We start from the raw sequence: 18867 nt of genomic DNA, 5'->3' as shown, positions 1-18867 counted from the left end.
GCTAGGCCCCGCCTCTTGAGCTCAGTGGTAGAGCACTGGACTAGTAAACCAAGGGTCGTGAGTTCCATCCTCAAAGGAAGAAGTCGAATTTTGGAAATCAGTTGCGCGTCGTGGCCGTATAGCAAACAGTATCTGTAATGACGAACAATTAGCGACATGCCTTTTATTAAGAATTACTCTCAGATGTGATTAAGGCGAATGGCGCAGATAAAGCCTTTGCCAAAGCGGTTCAGCATAAGGTGGGACGAGGATGTCTGAATTACATTTTATAGATGTATTTCTTACATATGTCAGAGCCTCTCGCGGTCGTCGTCTTCGTCGTCGTCGTCGTCGTCGTCGTCGTCGTCGTCGTCGTCGAAGCCGCCGCCGCTTCTGCAGAAGTAGCAAATGGCCATCGTGGCAAATGCGGCGAGGCACGCCCTGCCTTCGATTCCGTATGCACGAAGTGTGTGGTCTTGATTCCCAGTCTATATTTGGTCGGTCACGTAAGAGGTTGAATGTAACGAATGGGTGGGAAAGAGCAAGGGCAGCGGCTGTGTAGAACGAAAACACAAATTATCAGGGGTGTGAGCGTTTCGAGATGAGTCATATACAAGTTGCACTTCGTCGTCAGTGACTGTGTGGCCTATTAGATAAGGCGTCGGACTTCGGATCTGAAGATTACAGGTTCGAATGCTGTCACGCTCGTGTTTTATCAGTTCTGAAAAAGAAACATACCGTTTTAATGTAGCATTTGAGCAGTACGAAACCGTCTGAATGTTGCTGCTGACCATTTTCTGCTAGGAGATGCTCTTGAGCTTGAAACACACACTACAAGACCGGTGTTAACTAGCGAAATGGTCGGCAGAGTGCCGTCACCGCGAGTTTCCACTGGCACTTGCACATCTAAAACAACGTAGGAAAGTAACTCGTTCGCCTTTTGAGTCACATCAAGTATGAGTGTTAATTTTGACGCCACTAGCTCTGCAGGTTGTCATGCAATTCCTTACCTCTCAGAAATGATTATGAAATAAAAGTGAAGTACGTGACGAGTGTGACGTTAGGAAAACATTAGGCAGCATGGAGAGATTCTGTATGGGACCACCCAACCCAAACGAGTACTGTGTGACGTGCTGCCCGGCAAGTATTCACCGAAGCAGCCCGGCTAGCTCCGTCGGTAGAGCATGAGACTCTTAATCTCAGGGTCGTGGGTTCGAGCCCCACGCTGGGCGAAACGGAATTTTGTTCCGCTGCAGATGTAAATTACCGTTTTTCTGATTAACGTTATGTAATGGAAATAGCAACTTTAAACTTTGCCTACGTCTCTGTCAGTCGCAAGGAAACTGTATTTGAAGGTGAAGGTGATTTTGTAGACATGTGTGAAAGACATGTTCTGAAATGCAAGTGTTGTTGTTTGGAGAGGACATCGGTTACGTGTCAGATGTGTAGCCAAGCAGTAATGGGTCGCCATAGCTGCAAATATTAGTCGGTAATATGAAGTGTTGTCAGCTGAAGTCTGCTGATCCAGACGACCGTAAGGACGAAGTACGCAAAGGTACCGCTAGGCCGCGCCTCTTTAGCTCAGTGGTAGAGCACTGGACTAGTAAACCAAGGGTCGTGAGTTCCATCCTCAAAGGAAGAAGTCGACTTTTGGAAATCAGTTGCGCGTCGTGGCCGTATAGTAAACAGTATCTGTGATGACGAACAATTAGCGACATGCCTTTTATTAAGAATTACTCTCAGATGTGATTAAGGCGAATGGCGCAGATAAAGCCTTTGCCAAAGCGGTTCAGCATAAGGTGGGACGAGGCAGTCTGAATTACATTTTATAGATGTATTTCTCACATATGTCAGAGCCTCTCGCGGTCGTCGTCGTCGTCGTCGTCGTCGTCGTCGCCGCCGCCGCCGCCGCCGCCGCCGCTTCTGCAGAAGTAGCAAATGGCCATCGTGGCAAAAGCGGCGAGGCACGCCCTGCCTTCGATTCCGTATGCACGAAGTGTGTGGTCTTGTTTCCCAGTCTATATTTGGTCGGTCACGTAAGAGGTTGAATGTAACGAATGGGTGGGAAAGAGCAAGGGCAGCGGCTGTGTAGAACGAAAACACAATTTATCAGGGGGTGTGAGCGTTTCGAGATGAGTCACATACAAGTTGCACTTGGTCGTCAGTGACTGTGTGGCCTAATAGATAAGGCGTCGGACTTCGGATCTGAAGATTACAGGTTCGAATGCTGTCACGCTCGTGTTTTATCAGTTCTGAAAAAGAAACATACCGTTTTAATGTAGCATTTGAGCAGTACGAAACCGTCTGAATGTTGCTGTTGACCATTTTCTGCTTGGAGATGCTGTTGAGCTTGAAACACACACTACAAGACCGGTGTTAACTAGCGAAATGGTCGGCAGAGTGCCGTCACCGCGAGTTTCCACTGGCACTTGCACATCTAAAACAACGTCGGAAAGTAACTCGTTCGCCTTTTGAGTCACATCAAGTATGAGTGTTAATTTTGACGCCACTAGCTCTGCAGGTTGTCATGCAATTCCTTACCTCTCAGAAATAATTATGAAATAAAAGTGAAGTACGTGACGAGTGTGACGTTAGGAAAACATTAGGCAGCATGGAGAGATTCTGTATGGGACCACCCAACCCAAACGAGTACTGTGTGACGTGCTGCCCGGCAAGAATTCACCGAAGCAGCCCGGCCAGCTCAGTCGGTAGAGCATGAGACTCTTAATCTCAGGGTCGTGGGTTCGAGCCCCACGCTGGGCGAAACGGAATTTTGTTCCGCTGCAGATGTAAATTACCGTTTTTCTGATTAACGTGATGTAATGGAAATAGCAACTTTAAACTTTGCCTACGTCTCTGTCAGTCGCAAGGAAACTGTATTTGAAGGTGAAGGTGATTTTGTAGACATGTGTGAAAGACATGTTCTGAAATGCAAGTGTTGTTGTTTGGAGAGGACATCGGTTACGTGTCAGATGTGTAGCCAAGCAGTAATGGGTCGCCATAGCTGCAAATATTAGTCGGTAATATGAAGTGTTGTCAGCTGAAGTCTGATGATCTAGACGACCGTAAGGACGAAGCACGCAAAGGTACCGCTAGGCCGCGCCTCTTTAGCTCAGTGGTAGAGCACTGGACTAGTAAACCAAGGGTCCTGAGTTCCATCCTCAAAGGAAGAAGTCGAATTTTGGAAATAAGTTGCGCGTCGTGGCCATATAGCAAACAGTATCTGTGATGACGAACAATTAGCGACATGCCTTTTATTAAGAATTACTCTCAGATGTGATTAAGGCGAATGGCGCAGATAAAGCCTTTGCCAAAGCGGTTCAGCATAAGGTGGGACGAGGCAGTCTGAATTACATTTTATAGATGTATTTCTCACATATGTCAGAGCCTCTCGCGGTCGTCGTCGTCGTCGTCGTCGTCGCCGCCGCCGCCGCCGCCGCTTCTGCAGAAGTAGCAAATGGCCATCGTGGCAAAAGCGGCGAGGCACGCCCTGCCTTCGATTCCGTATGCACGAAGTGTGTGGTCTTGTTTCCCAGTCTATATTTGGTCGGTCACGTAAGAGGTTGAATGTAACGAATGGGTGGGAAAGAGCAAGGGCAGCGGCTGTGTAGAACGAAAACACAAATTATCAGGGGGTGTGAGCGTTTCGAGATGAGTCACATACAAGTTGCACTTGGTCGTCAGTGACTGTGTGGCCTAATAGATAAGGCGTCGGACTTGGGATCTGAAGATTACAGGTTCGAATGCTGTCACGCTCGTGTTTTATCAGTTCTGAAAAAGAATAATACCGTTTTAATGTAGCATTTGAGCAGTACGAAACCGTCTGAATGTTGCTGTTGACCATTTTCTGCTTGGAGATGCTCTTGAGCTTGAAACACACACTACAAGACCGGTGTTAACTAGCGAAATGGTCGGCAGAGTGCCGTCACCGCGAGTTTCCACTGGCACTTGCACATCTAAAACAACGTCGGAAAGTAACTCGTTCGCCTTTTGAGTCACATCAAGTATGAGTGTTAATTTTGACGCCACTAGCTCTGCAGGTTGTCATGCAATTCCTTACCTCTCAGAAATGATTATGAAATAAAAGTGAAGTACGTGACGAGTGTGACGTTAGGAAAACATTAGGCAGCATGGAGAGATTCTGTATGGGACCACCCAACCCAAACGAGTACTGTGTGACGTGCTGCCCGGCAAGAATTCACCGAAGCAGCCCGGCTAGCTCAGTCGGTAGAGCATGAGACTCTTAATCTCAGGGTCGTGGGTTCGAGCCCCACGCTGGGCGAAACGGAATTTTGTTCCGCTGCAGATGTAAATTACCGTTTTTCTGATTAACGTGATGTAATGGAAATAGCAACTTTAAACTTTGCCTACGTCTCTGTCAGTCGCAAGGAAACTGTATTTGAAGGTGAAGGTGATTTTGTAGACATGTGTGAAAGACATGTTCTGAAATGCAAGTGTTGTTGTTTGGAGAGGACATCGGTTACGTGTCAGATGTGTAGCCAAGCAATAATGGGTCGCCATAGCTGCAAATATTAGTCGGTAATATGAAGTGTTGTCAGCTGAAGTCTGATGATCTAGACGACCGTAAGGACGAAGTACGCAAAGGTACCGCTAGGCCGCGCCTCTTTAGCTCAGTGGTAGAGCACTGGACTAGTAAACCAAGGGTCCAGAGTTCCATCCTCAAAGGAAGAAGTCGAATTTTGGAAATAAGTTGCGCGTCGTGGCCATATAGCAAACAGTATCTGTGATGACGAACAATTAGCGACATGCCTTTTATTAAGAATTACTCTCAGATGTGATTAAGGCGAATGGCGCAGATAAAGCCTTTGCCAAAGCGGTTCAGCATAAGGTGGGACGAGGCAGTCTGAATTACATTTTATAGATGTATTTCTCACATATGTCAGAGCCTCTCGCGGTCGTCGTCGTCGTCGTCGTCGTCGTCGTCGCCGCCGCCGCCGCCGCCGCCGCCGCCGCTTCTGCAGAAGTAGCAAATGGCCATCGTGGCAAAAGCGGCGAGGCACGCCCTGCCTTCGATTCCGTATGCACGAAGTGTGTGGTCTTGTTTCCCAGTCTATATTTGGTCGGTCACGTAAGAGGTTGAATGTAACGAATGGGTGGGAAAGAGCAAGGGCAGCGGCTGTGTAGAACGAAAACACAATTTATCAGGGGGTGTGAGCGTTTCGAGATGAGTCACATACAAGTTGCACTTGGTCGTCAGTGACTGTGTGGCCTAATAGATAAGGCGTCGGACTTCGGATCTGAAGATTACAGGTTCGAATGCTGTCACGCTCGTGTTTTATCAGTTCTGAAAAAGAAACATACCGTTTTAATGTAGCATTTGAGCAGTACGAAACCGTCTGAATGTTGCTGTTGACCATTTTCTGCTTGGAGATGCTGTTGAGCTTGAAACACACACTACAAGACCGGTGTTAACTAGCGAAATGGTCGGCAGAGTGCCGTCACCGCGAGTTTCCACTGGCACTTGCACATCTAAAACAACGTCGGAAAGTAACTCGTTCGCCTTTTGAGTCACATCAAGTATGAGTGTTAATTTTGACGCCACTAGCTCTGCAGGTTGTCATGCAATTCCTTACCTCTCAGAAATAATTATGAAATAAAAGTGAAGTACGTGACGAGTGTGACGTTAGGAAAACATTAGGCAGCATGGAGAGATTCTGTATGGGACCACCCAACCCAAACGAGTACTGTGTGACGTGCTGCCCGGCAAGAATTCACCGAAGCAGCCCGGCCAGCTCAGTCGGTAGAGCATGAGACTCTTAATCTCAGGGTCGTGGGTTCGAGCCCCACGCTGGGCGAAACGGAATTTTGTTCCGCTGCAGATGTAAATTACCGTTTTTCTGATTAACGTGATGTAATGGAAATAGCAACTTTAAACTTTGCCTACGTCTCTGTCAGTCGCAAGGAAACTGTATTTGAAGGTGAAGGTGATTTTGTAGACATGTGTGAAAGACATGTTCTGAAATGCAAGTGTTGTTGTTTGGAGAGGACATCGGTTACGTGTCAGATGTGTAGCCAAGCAGTAATGGGTCGCCATAGCTGCAAATATTAGTCGGTAATATGAAGTGTTGTCAGCTGAAGTCTGATGATCTAGACGACCGTAAGGACGAAGTACGCAAAGGTACCGCTAGGCCGCGCCTCTTTAGCTCAGTGGTAGAGCACTGGACTAGTAAACCAAGGGTCCTGAGTTCCATCCTCAAAGGAAGAAGTCGAATTTTGGAAATCAGTTGCGCGTCGTGGCCATATAGCAAACAGTATCTGTGATGACGAACAATTAGCGACATGCCTTTTATTAAGAATTACTCTCAGATGTGATTAAGGCGAATGGCGCAGATAAAGCCTTTGCCAAAGCGGTTCAGCATAAGGTGGGACGAGGCAGTCTGAATTACATTTTATAGATGTATTTCTCACATATGTCAGAGCCTCTCGCGGTCGTCGTCGTCGTCGTCGTCGTTGCCGCCGCCGCCGCCGCCGCTTCTGCAGAAGTAGCAAATGGCCATCGTGGCAAAAGCGGCGAGGCACGCCCTGCCTTCGATTCCGTATGCACGAAGTGTGTGGTCTTGTTTCCCAGTCTATATTTGGTCGGTCACGTAAGAGGTTGAATGTAACGAATGGGTGGGAAAGAGCAAGGGCAGCGGCTGTGTAGAACGAAAACACAAATTATCAGGGGGTGTGAGCGTTTCGAGATGAGTCACATACAAGTTGCACTTGGTCGTCAGTGACTGTGTGGCCTAATAGATAAGGCGTCGGACTTCGGATCTGAAGATTACAGGTTCGAATGCTGTCACGCTCGTGTTTTATCAGTTCTGAAAAAGAAACATACCGTTTTAATGTAGCATTTGAGCAGTACGAAACCGTCTGAATGTTGCTGTTGACCATTTTCTGCTTGGAGATGCTGTTGAGCTTGAAACACACACTACAAGACCGGTGTTAACTAGCGAAATGGTCGGCAGAGTGCCGTCACCGCGAGTTTCCACTGGCACTTGCACATCTAAAACAACGTCGGAAAGTAACTCGTTCGCCTTTTGAGTCACATCAAGTATGAGTGTTAATTTTGACGCCACTAGCTCTGCAGGTTGTCATGCAATTCCTTACCTCTCAGAAATAATTATGAAATAAAAGTGAAGTACGTGACGAGTGTGACGTTAGGAAAACATTAGGCGGCATGGAGAGATTCTGTATGGGACCACCCAACCCAAACGAGTACTGTGTGACGTGCTGCCCGGCAAGAATTCACCGAAGCAGCCCGGCTAGCTCAGTCGGTAGAGCATGAGACACTTAATCTCAGGGTCGTGGGTTCGAGCCCCACGCTGGGCGAAACGGAATTTTGTTCCGCTGCAGATGTAAATTACCGTTTTTCTGATTAACGTGATGTAATGGAAATAGCAACTTTAAACTTTGCCTACGTCTCTGTCAGTCGCAAGGAAACTGTATTTGAAGGTGAAGGTGATTTTGTAGACATGTGTGAAAGACATGTTCTGAAATGCAAGTGTTGTTGTTTGGAGAGGACATCGGTTACGTGTCAGATGTGTAGCCAAGCAGTAATGGGTCGCCATAGCTGCAAATATTAGTCGGTAATATGAAGTGTTGTCAGCTGAAGTCTGATGATCCAGACGACCGTAAGGACGAAGTACGCAAAGGTACCGCTAGGCCGCTCCTCTTTAGCTCAGTGGTAGAGCACTGGACTAGTAAACGAAGGGTCGTGAGTTCCATCCTCAAATGAAGAAGTCGAATTTTGGAAATCAGTTGCGCGTCGTGGCCGTATAGCAAACAGTATCTGTGATGACGAACAATTAGCGACATGCCTTTTATTAAGAATTACTCTCAGATGTGATTAAGGCGAATGGCGCAGATAAACCCTTTGCCAAAGCGGTTCAGCATAAGGTGGGACGAGGCAGTCTGAATTACATTTTATAGATGTATTTCTCACATATGTCAGAGCCTCTCGCGGTCGTCGTCGTCGTCGTCGTCGTCGTCGCCGCCGCCGCCGCCGCCGCTTCTGCAGAAGTAGCAAATGGCCATCGTGGCAAAAGCGGCGAGGCACGCCCTGCCTTCGATTCCGTATGCACGAAGTGTGTGGTCTTGTTTCCCAGTCTATATTTGGTCGGTCACGTAAGAGGTTGAATGTAACGAATGGGTGGGAAAGAGCAAGGGCAGCGGCTGTGTAGAACGAAAACACAATTTATCAGGGGGTGTGAGCGTTTCGAGATGAGTCACATACAAGTTGCACTTGGTCGTCAGTGACTGTGTGGCCTAATAGATAAGGCGTCGGACTTCGGATCTGAAGATTACAGGTTCGAATGCTGTCACGCTCGTGTTTTATCAGTTCTGAAAAAGAAACATACCATTTTAATGTAGCATTTGAGCAGTACGAAACCGTCTGAATGTTGCTGTTGACCATTTTCTGCTTGGAGATGCTGTTGAGCTTGAAACACACACTACAAGACCGGTGTTAACTAGCGAAATGGTCGGCAGAGTGCCGTCACCGCGAGTTTCCACTGGCACTTGCACATCTAAAACAACGTCGGAAAGTAACCCGTTCGCCTTTTGAGTCACATCAAGTATGAGTGTTAATTTTGACGCCACTAGCTCTGCAGGTTGTCATGCAATTCCTTACCTCTCAGAAATAATTATGAAATAAAAGTGAAGTACGTGACGAGTGTGACGTTAGGAAAACATTAGGCAGCATGGAGAGATTCTGTATGGGACCACCCAACCCAAACGAGTACTGTGTGACGTGCTGCCCGGCAAGAATTCACCGAAGCAGCCCGGCCAGCTCAGTCGGTAGAGCATGAGACTCTTAATTTTAGGGTCGTGGGTTCGAGCCCCACGCTGGGCGAAACGGAATTTTGTTCCGCTGCAGATGTAAATTACCGTTTTTCTGATTAACGTGATGTAATGGAAATAGCAACTTTAAACTTTGCCTACGTCTCTGTCAGTCGCAAGGAAACTGTATTTGAAGGTGAAGGTGATTTTGTAGACATGTGTGAAAGACATGTTCTGAAATGCAAGTGTTGTTGTTTGGAGAGGACATCGGTTACGTGTCAGATGTGTAGCCAAGCAGTAATGGGTCGCCATAGCTGCAAATATTAGTCGGTAATATGAAGTGTTGTCAGCTGAAGTCTGATGATCTAGACGACCGTAAGGACGAAGTACGCAAAGGTACCGCTAGGCCGCGCCTCTTTAGCTCAGTGGTAGAGCACTGGACTAGTAAACCAAGGGTCCTGAGTTCCATCCTCAAAGGAAGAAGTCGAATTTTGGAAATAAGTTGCGCGTCGTGGCCATATAGCAAACAGTATCTGTGATGACGAACAATTAGCGACATGCCTTTTATTAAGAATTACTCTCAGATGTGATTAAGGCGAATGGCGCAGATAAAGCCTTTGCCAAAGCGGTTCAGCATAAGGTGGGACGAGGCAGTCTGAATTACATTTTATAGATGTATTTCTCACATATGTCAGAGCCTCTCGCGGTCGTCGTCGCCGTCGTCGTCGTCGTCGCCGCCGCTTCTGCAGAAGTACCAAATGGCCATCGTGGCAAATGCGGCGAGGCACGCCCTGCCTTCGATTCCGTATGCACGAAGTGTGTGGTCTTGTTTTCCAGTCTATATTTGGTCGGTCACGTAAGAGGTTGAATGTAACGAATGGGTGGGAAAGAGCAAGGGCAGCGGCTGTGTAGAACGAAAACACAAATTATCAGGGGTGTGAGCGTTTCGAGATGAGTCATATACAAGTTGCACTTGGTCGTCAGTGACTGTGTGGCCTAATAGATAAGGCGTCGGACTTCGGATCTGAATATTACGGGTTCGAATGCTGTCACGCTCGTGTTTTATCAGTTCTGAAAAAGAAACATACCGTTTTAATGTAGCATTTGAGCAGTACGAAACCGTCTGAATGTTGCTGTTGACCATTTTCTGCTTGGAGATGCTCTTGAGCTTGAAACACACACTACAAGACCGGTGTTAACTAGCGAAATGGTCGGCAGAGTGCCGTCACCGCGAGTTTCCACTGGCACTTGCACATCTAAAACAACGTCGGAAAGTAAATCGTTCGCCTTTTGAGTCACATCAAGTATGAGTGTTAATTTTGACGCCACTAGCTCTGCAGGTTGTCATGCAATTCCTAACCTCTCAGAAATGATTATGAAATAAAAGTGAAGTACGTGACGAGTGTGACGTTAGGAAAACATTAGGCAGCATGGAGAGATTCTGTATGGGACCACCCAACCCAAACGAGTACTGTGTGACATGCTCCCCTGCAAGTATTCACCGAAGCAGCCCGGCTAGCTCCGTCGGTAGAGCATGAGACTCTTAATCTCAGGGTCGTGGGTTCGAGCCCCACGCTGGGCGAAGCGGAATTTTGTTCCGCTGCAGATGTAAATTACCGTTTTTCTGATTAACGTGATGTAATGGAAATAGCAACTTTAAACTTTGCCTACGTCTCTGTCAGTCGCAAGGAAACTGTATTTGAAGGTGAAGGTGATTTTGTAGACATGTGTGAAAGACATGTTCTGAAATGCAAGTGTTGTTGTTTGGAGAGGACATCGGTTACGTGTCAGATGTGTAGCCAAGCAGTAATGGGTCGCCATAGCTGCAAATATTAGTCGGTAATATGAAGTGTTGTCAGCTGAAGTCTGATGATCCAGACGACCGTAAGGACGAAGTACGCAAAGGTACCGCTAGGCCGCGCCTCATTAGCTCAGTGGTAGAGCACTGGTCTAGCAAACGAAATGTCGTGAGTTCCATCCTCAAAGGAAGAAGTCGAATTTTGGAAATCAGTTGCGCGTCGTGGCCGTATAGCAAACAGTATCTGTGATGACGAACAATTAGCGACATGCCTTTTATTAAGAATTACTCTCAGATGTGATTAAGGCGAATGGCGCAGATAAAGCCTTTGCCAAAGCGGTTCAGCATAAGGTGGGACGAGGCAGTCTGAATTACATTTTATAGATGTATTTCTCACATATGTCAGAGCCTCTCGCGGTCGTCGTCGCCGCCGCCGCCGCCGCTTCTGCAGAAGTAGCAAATGGCCATCGTGGCAAATGCGGCGAGGCACGCCCTGCCTTCGATTCCGTATGCACGAAGTGTGTGGTCTTGTTTCCCAGTCTATATTTGGTCGGTCACGTAAGAGGTTGAATGTAACGAATGGGTGGGAAAGAGCAAGGGCAGCGGCTGTGTAGAACGAAAACACAAATTATCAGGGGTGTGAGCGTTTCGAGATGAGTCATATACAAGTTGCACTTGGTCGTCAGTGACTGTGTGGCCTAATAGATAAGGCGTCGGACTTCGGATCTGAAGACTACAGGTTCGAATGCTGTCACGCTCTTGTTTTATCAGTTCTGAAAAAGAAACATACCGTTTTAATGTAGCATTTGAGCAGTACGAAACCGTCTGAATGTTGCTGTTGACCATTTTCTGCTTGGAGATGCTCTTGAGCTTGAAACACACACTACAAGACCGGTGTTAACTAGCGAAATGGTCGGCAGAGTGCCGTCACCGCGAGTTTCCACTGGCACTTGCACATCTAAAACAACGTCGGAAAGTAAATCGTTCGCCTTTTGAGTCACATCAAGTATGAGTGTTAATTTTGACGCCACTAGCTCTGCAGGTTGTCATGCAATTCCTTACCTCTCAGAAATGATTATGAAATAAAAGTGAAGTACGTGACGAGTGTGACGTTAGGAAAACATTAGGCAGCATGGAGAGATTCTGTATGGGACCACCCAACCCAAACGAGTACTGTGTGACATGCTCCCCTGCAAGTATTCACCGAAGCAGCCCGGCTAGCTCAGTCGGTAGAGCATGAGACTCTTAATCTCAGGGTCGTGGGTTCGAGCCCCACGCTGGGCGAAGCGGAATTTTGTTCCGCTGCAGATGTAAATTACCGTTTTTCTGATTAACGTGATGTAATGGAAATAGCAACTTTAAACTTTGCCTACGTCTCTGTCAGTCGCAAGGAAACTGTATTTGAAGGTGAAGGTGATTTTGTAGACATGTGTGAAAGACATGTTCTGAAATGCAAGTGTTGTTGTTTGGAGAGGACATCGGTTACGTGTCAGATGTGTAGCCAAGCAGTAATGGGTCGCCATAGCTGCAAATATTAGTCGGTAATATGAAGTGTTGTCAGCTGAAGTCTGATGATCCAGACGACCGTAAGGACGAAGTACGCAAAGGTACCGCTAGGCCGCGCCTCATTAGCTCAGTGGTAGAGCACTGGTCTAGCAAACGAAATGTCGTGAGTTCCATCCTCAAAGGAAGAAGTCCAATTTTGGAAATCAGTTGCGCGTCGTGGCCGTATAGCAAACAGTATCTGTGATGACGAACAATTAGCGACATGCCTTTTATTAAGAATTACTCTCAGATGTGATTAAGGCGAATGGCGCAGATAAAGCCTTTGCCAAAGCGGTTCAGCATAAGGTGGGACGAGGCAGTCTGAATTACATTTTATAGATGTATTTCTCACATATGTCAGAGCCTCCCGCGGTCGTCGTCGTCGTCGTCGTCGTCGTCGTCGTCGTCGCCACCGCCGCCGCTTCTGCAGAAGTAGCAAATGGCCATCGTGGCAAATGCGGCGAGGCACGCACTGCCTTCGATTCCGTATGCACGAAGTGTGTGGTCTTGTTTCCCAGTCTATATTTGGTCGGTCACGTAAGAGGTTGAATGTAACGAATGTGTGGGAAAGAGCAAGGGCAGCGGCTGTGTAGAACGAAAACACAAATTATCAGGGGTGTGAGCGTTTCGAGATGAGTCATATACAAGTTGCACTTGGTCGTCAGTGACTGTGTGGCCTAATAGATAAGACGTCGGACTTCGGATCTGAAGATTACAGGTTCGAATGCTGTCACGCTCGTGTTTTATCAGTTCTGAAAAAGAAACATACCGTTTTAATGTAGCATTTGAGCAGTACGAAACCGTCTGAATGTTGCTGTTGACCATTTTCTGCTTGGAGATGCTCTTGAGCTTGAAACACACACTACAAGACCGGTGTTAACTAGCGAAATGGTCGGCAGAGTGCCGTCACCGCGAGTTTCCACTGGCACTTGCACATCTAAAACAACGTCGGAAAGTAACTCGTTCGCCTTTTGAGTCACATCAAGTATGAGTGTTAATTTTGACGCCACTAGCTCTGCAGGTTGTCATGCAATTCCTTACCTCTCAGAAGTGATTATGAAATAAAAGTGAAGTACGTGACGAGTGTGACGTTAGGAAAACATTAGGCAACATGGAGAGATTCTGTATGGGACCACCCAACCCAAACGAGTACTGTGTGACGTGCTCCCCTGCAAGTGTTCACCGAAGCAGCCCGGCTAGCTCAGTCGGTAGAGCATGAGACTCTTAATCTCAGGGTCGTGGGTTCGAGCCCTACGCTGGGCGAAACGGAATTTTGTTCCGCTGCAGATGTAAATTACCGTTTTTCTGATTAACGTGATGTAATGGAAATAGCAACTTTAAACTTTGCCTACGTCTCTGTCAGTCGCAAGGAAACTGTATTTGAAGGTGAAGGTGATTTTGTAGACATGTGTGAAAGACATGTTCTGAAATGCAAGTGTTGTTGTTTGGAGAGGACATCGGTTACGTGTCAGATGTGTAGCCAAGCAGTAAAGGGTCGCCATAGCTGCAAATATTAGTCGGTAATATGAAGTGTTGTCAGCTGAAGTCTGATGATCCAGACGACCGTAAGGACGAAGTACGCAAAAGTACCGCTAGGCCGCGCCTCTTTAGCTCAGTGGTAGAGCACTGGACTAGTAAACCCAGGGTCGTGAGTTCCATCCTCAAAAGAAGAAGTCGAAATTTGGAAATCAGTTGCGCGTCGTGGCCGTATAGCAAACAGTATCTGTGATGACGAACAATTAGCGACATGCCTTTTATTAAGAATTACTCTCAGATGTGATTAAGGCGAATGGCGCAGATAAAGCCTTTGCCAAAGCGGTTCAGCATAAGGTGGGACGAGGCAGTCTGTATTACATTTTATAGATGTATTTCTCACATATGTCAGAGCCTCTCGCGGTCGTCGTCGTCGTCGTCGTCGTCGTCGTCGTCGTCGTCGTCGTCGCCGCCGCCGCCGCTTCTGCAGAAGTAGCAAATGGCCATCGTGGCAAATGCGGCGAGGCACGCCCTGCCTTCGATTCCGTATGCACGAAGTGTGTGGTCTTGTTTCCCAGTCTATATTTGGTCGGTCACGTAAGAGGTTGAATGTAACGAATGGGTGGGAAAGAGCAAGGGCAGCGGCTGTGTAGAACGAAAACACAAATTATCAGGGGTGTGAGCGTTTCGAGATGAGTCATATACAAGTTGCACTTGGTCGTCAGTGACTGTGTGGCCTAATAGATAAGGCGTCGGACTTGGGATCTGAAGATTACAGGTTCGAATGCTGTCACGCTCGTGTTTTATCAGTTCTGAAAAAGAAACATACCGTTTTAATGTAGCATTTGAGCAGTACGAAACCGTCTGAATGTTGCTGTTGACCATTTTCTGCTTGGAGATGCTCTTGAGCTTGAAACACACACTACAAGACCGGTGTTAACTAGCGAAATGGTCGGCAGAGTGCCGTCACCGCGAGTTTCCACTGGCACTTGCACATCTAAAACAACGTCGGAAAGTAACTCGTTCGCCTTTTGAGTCACATCAAGTATGAGTGTTAATTTTGACGCCACTAGCACTGCAGGTTGTCATGCAATTCCTTACCTCTCAGAAATGATTATGAAATAAAAGTGAAGTACGTGACGAGTGTGACGTTAGGAAAACATTAGGCAGCATGGAGAGATTCTGTATGGGACCACCCAACCCAAACGAGTACTGTGTGACGTGCTCCCCTGCAAGTATTCACCGAAGCAGCCCGGCTAGCTCAGTCGGTAGAGCATTAGACTCTTAATCTCAGGGTCGTGGGTTCGAGCCCCATGCTGGGCGAAACGGAATTTTGTTCCGCTGCAGATGTAAATTACCGTTTTTCTGATTAACGTGATGTAATGGAAATAGCAACTTTAAACTTTGCCTACGTCTCTGTCAGTCGCAAGGAAACTGTATTTGAAGGTGAAGGTGATTTTGTAGACATGTGTGAAAGACATGTTCTGAAATGCAAGTGTTGTTGTTTGGAGAGGACATCGGTTACGTGTCAGATGTGTAGCCAAGCAGTAAAGGGTCGCCATAGCTGCAAATATTAGTCGGTAATATGAAGTGTTGTCAGCTGAAGTCTGATGATCCAGACGACCGTAAGGACGAAGTATGCAAAAGTACCGCTAGGCCGCGCCTCTTTAGCTCAGTGGTAGAGCACTGGACTAGTAAACCAAGGGTCGTGAGTTCCATCCTCAAAGGAAGAAGTCGAATTTTGGAAATCAGTTGCGCGTCGTGGCCGTATAGCAAACAGTATCTGTGATGACGGACAATTAGCGACATGCCTTTTATTAAGAATTACTCTCAGATGTGATTAAGGCGAATGGCGCAGATAAAGCCTTTGCCAAAGCGGTTCAGCATAAGGTGGGACGAGGCAGTCTGAATTACATTTTATAGATGTATTTCTCACATATGTCAGAGCCTCTCGCAGTCGTCGTCGTCGTCGCCGCCCCCGCCGCCGCCGCTTCTGCAGAAGTAGCAAATGGCCATCGTGGCAAATGCGGCGAGGCACGCCCTGCCTTCGATTCCGTATGCACAAAGTGTGTGGTCTTGTTTCCCAGTCTATATTTGGTCGGTCACGTAAGAGGTTGAATGTAACGAATGGGTGGGAAAGAGCAAGGGCAGCGGCTGTGTAGAACGAAAACACAAATTATCAGGGGTGTGAGCGTTTCGAGATGAGTCATATACAAGTTGCACTTGGTCATCAGTGACTGTGTGGCCTAATAGATAATGCGTCAGACTTCGGATCTGAAGATTACAGGTTCGAATGCTGTCACGCTCGTATTTTATCAGTTCTGAAAAAGAAACATACCGTTTTAATGTAGCATTTGAGCAGTACGAAACCGTCTGAATGTTGCTGTTGACCATTTTCTGCTTGGAGATGCTCTTGAGCTTGAAACACACACTACAAGACCGGTGTTAACTAGCGAAATGGTCGGCAGAGTGCCGTCACCGCGAGTTTCCACTGGCACTTGCACATCTAAAACAACGTCGGAAAGTAACTCGTTCGCCTTTTGAGTCACATCAAGTATGAGTGTTAATTTTGACGCCACTAGCTCTGCAGGTTGTCATGCAATTCCTTACCTCTCAGAAATGATTATGAAATAAAAGTGAAGTACGTGACGAGTGTGACGTTAGGAAAACATTAGGCAGCATGGAGAGATTCTGTATGGGACCACCCAACCCAAACGAGTACTGTGTGACGTGCTCCCCTGCAAGTATTCACCGAAGCAGCCCGGCTAGCTCAGTCGGTAGAGCATTAGACTCTTAATGTCAGGGTCGTGGGTTCGAGCCCCACGCTGGGCGAAACGGAATTTTGTTCCGCTGCAGATGTAAATTACCGTTTTTCTGATTAACGTGATGTAATGGAAATAGCAACTTTAAACTTTGCCTACGTCTCTGTCAGTCGCAAGGAAACTGTATTTGAAGGTGAAGGTGATTTTGTAGACATGTGTGAAAGACATGTTCTGAAATGCAAGTGTTGTTGTTTGGAGAGGACATCGGTTACGTGTCAGATGTGTAGCCAAGCAGTAAAGGGTCGCCATAGCTGCAAATATTAGTCGGTAATATGAAGTGTTGTCAGCTGAAGTCTGATGATCCAGACGACCGTAAGGACGAAGTTTGCAAAAGTACCGCTAGGCCGCGCCTCTTTAGCTCAGTGGTAGAGCACTGGACTAGTAAACCAAGGGTCGTGAGTTCCATCCTCAAAGGAAGAAGTCGAATTTTGGAAATCAGTTGCGCGTCGTGGCCGTATAGCAAACAGTATCTGTGATGACGGACAATTAGCGACATGCCTTTTATTAAGAATTACTCTCAGATGTGATTAAGGCGAATGGCGCAGATAAAGCCTTTGCCAAAGCGGTTCAGCATAAGGTGGGACGAGGCAGTCTGAATTACATTTTATAGATGTATTTCTCACATATGTCAGAGCCTCTCGCAGTCGTCGTCGTCGTCGCCGCCCCCGCCGCCGCCGCTTCTGCAGAAGTAGCAAATGGCCATCGTGGCAAATGCGGCGAGGCACGCCCTGCCTTCGATTCCGTATGCACGAAGTGTGTGGTCTTGTTTCCCAGTCTATATTTGGTCGGTCACGTAAGAGGTTGAATGTAACGAATGGGTGGGAAAGAGCAAGGGCAGCGGCTGTGTAGAACGAAAACACAAATTATCAGGGGTGTGAGCGTTTCGAGATGAGTCATATACAAGTTGCACTTGGTCGTCAGTGACTGTGTGGCCTAATAGATAAGGCGTCAGACTTCGGATCTGAAGATTACAGGTTCGAATGCTGTCACGCTCGTATTTTATCAGTTCTGAAAAAGAAACATACCGTTTTAATGTAGCATTTGAGCAGTACGAAACCGTCTGAATGTTGCTGTTGACCTTTTTCTGCTTGGAGATGCTCTTGAGCTTGAAACACACACTACAAGACCGGTGTTAACTAGCGAAATGGTCGGCAGAGTGCCGTCACCGCGAGTTTCCACTGGCACTTGCACATCTAAAACAACGTCGGAAAGTAACTCGTTCGCCTTTTGAGTCACATCAAGTATGAGTGTTAATTTTGACGCCACTAGCTCTGCAGGTTGTCATGCAATTCCTTACCTCTCAGAAATGATTATGAAATAAAAGTGAAGTACGTGACGAGTGTGACGTTAGGAAAACATTAGGCAGCATGGAGAGATTCTGTATGGGACCACCCATCCCAAACGAGTACTGTGTGACGTGCTGCCCGGCAAGTGTTCACCGAAGCAGCCCGGCCAGCTCAGTCGGTAGAGCATGAGACTCTTAATCTCAGGGTCGTGGGTTCGAGCTCCACGCTGGGCGAAACGGAATTTTGTTCCGCTGCAGATGTAAATTACCGTTTTTCTGATTAACGTGATGTAATGGAAATAGCAACTTTAAACTTTGCCTACGTCTCTGTCAGTCGCAAGGAAACTGTATTTGAAGGTGAAGGTGATTTTGTAGACATGTGTGAAAGACATGTTCTGAAATGCAAGTGTTGTTGTTTGGAGAGGACATCGGTTATGTGTCAGATGTGTAGCCAAGCAGTAAAGGGTCGCCATAGCTGCAAATATTAGTCGGTAATATGAAGTGTTGTCAGCTGAAGTCTGATGATCCAGACGACCGTAAGAACGAAGAACGCAAAAGTAACGCTAGGCCGCGCCTCTTTAGCTCAGTGGTAGAGCACTGGACTAGTAAACCAAGTGTCGTGAGTTCCATCCCCAAAGGAAGAAGTCGAATTTTGGAAATCAGTTGCGCGTCGTGGCCGTATAGCAAACAGTATCTGTGATGACGAACAATTAGCGACATGCCTTTTATTAAGAATTACTCTCAGATGTGATTAAGGCGAATGGCGCAGATAAAGCCTTTGCCAAAGCGGTTCAGCATAAGGTGGGACGAGGCAGTCTGAATTACATTTTATAGATGTATTTCTCACATATGTCAGAGCCTCTCGCGGTCGTCGTCGCCGCCCCCGCCGCCGCCGCTTCTGCAGAAGTAGCAAATGGCCATCGTGGCAAATGCGGCGAGGCACGCCCTGCCTTCGATTCCGTATGCACGAAGTGTGTGGTCTTGTTTCCCAGTCTATATTTGGTCGGTCACGTAAGAGGTTGAATGTAACGAATGGGTGGGAAAGAGCAAGGGCAGCGGCTGTGTAGAACGAAAACACAAATTATCAGGGGTGTGAACGTTTCGAGATGAGTCATATACAAGTTGCACTTGGTCGTCAGTGACTGTGTGGCCTAATAGATAATGCGTCGGACTTCGCATCT

The 18867-nt window shown here is 47.1% G+C and overlaps 12 non-coding genes across 12 annotated transcripts; all 12 read left to right on the top strand.

Moving 5' to 3' along the window:
- The first annotated feature begins 1138 nt into the window (after positions 1-1138).
- Trnak-cuu (transfer RNA lysine (anticodon CUU)) lies at positions 1139-1211 on the top strand. The gene has a single exon. It is a non-coding gene; the product is annotated as a tRNA-Lys (tRNA).
- A 1458-nt stretch (positions 1212-2669) lies between these two features.
- Positions 2670-2742, top strand: Trnak-cuu (transfer RNA lysine (anticodon CUU)). The gene has a single exon. It is a non-coding gene; the product is annotated as a tRNA-Lys (tRNA).
- A 1446-nt stretch (positions 2743-4188) lies between these two features.
- On the top strand, positions 4189-4261 carry Trnak-cuu (transfer RNA lysine (anticodon CUU)). The gene has a single exon. It is a non-coding gene; the product is annotated as a tRNA-Lys (tRNA).
- Positions 4262-5722: 1461 nt separating this feature from the next.
- Trnak-cuu (transfer RNA lysine (anticodon CUU)) lies at positions 5723-5795 on the top strand. Its single transcript has one exon. It is a non-coding gene; the product is annotated as a tRNA-Lys (tRNA).
- A 1446-nt stretch (positions 5796-7241) lies between these two features.
- On the top strand, positions 7242-7314 carry Trnak-cuu (transfer RNA lysine (anticodon CUU)). The gene has a single exon. It is a non-coding gene; the product is annotated as a tRNA-Lys (tRNA).
- Positions 7315-8763: 1449 nt separating this feature from the next.
- Positions 8764-8836, top strand: Trnak-cuu (transfer RNA lysine (anticodon CUU)). Its single transcript has one exon. It is a non-coding gene; the product is annotated as a tRNA-Lys (tRNA).
- Positions 8837-10272: 1436 nt separating this feature from the next.
- Trnak-cuu (transfer RNA lysine (anticodon CUU)) lies at positions 10273-10345 on the top strand. Its single transcript has one exon. It is a non-coding gene; the product is annotated as a tRNA-Lys (tRNA).
- A 1427-nt stretch (positions 10346-11772) lies between these two features.
- On the top strand, positions 11773-11845 carry Trnak-cuu (transfer RNA lysine (anticodon CUU)). The gene has a single exon. It is a non-coding gene; the product is annotated as a tRNA-Lys (tRNA).
- A 1451-nt stretch (positions 11846-13296) lies between these two features.
- Trnak-cuu (transfer RNA lysine (anticodon CUU)) lies at positions 13297-13369 on the top strand. The gene has a single exon. It is a non-coding gene; the product is annotated as a tRNA-Lys (tRNA).
- A 1460-nt stretch (positions 13370-14829) lies between these two features.
- Trnak-cuu (transfer RNA lysine (anticodon CUU)) lies at positions 14830-14902 on the top strand. The gene has a single exon. It is a non-coding gene; the product is annotated as a tRNA-Lys (tRNA).
- Positions 14903-16338: 1436 nt separating this feature from the next.
- On the top strand, positions 16339-16411 carry Trnak-cuu (transfer RNA lysine (anticodon CUU)). The gene has a single exon. It is a non-coding gene; the product is annotated as a tRNA-Lys (tRNA).
- Positions 16412-17847: 1436 nt separating this feature from the next.
- On the top strand, positions 17848-17920 carry Trnak-cuu (transfer RNA lysine (anticodon CUU)). The gene has a single exon. It is a non-coding gene; the product is annotated as a tRNA-Lys (tRNA).
- The last annotated feature ends 947 nt before the right edge of the window (positions 17921-18867 follow it).

The sequence above is a fragment of the Schistocerca gregaria genome, chromosome 8, assembly GCF_023897955.1.
Source record: "Schistocerca gregaria isolate iqSchGreg1 chromosome 8, iqSchGreg1.2, whole genome shotgun sequence".
In the NCBI taxonomy this organism is placed as follows: Eukaryota; Metazoa; Arthropoda; class Insecta; order Orthoptera; family Acrididae; genus Schistocerca; species Schistocerca gregaria.
This window is presented reverse-complemented; position numbering and strand designations above follow the sequence as displayed.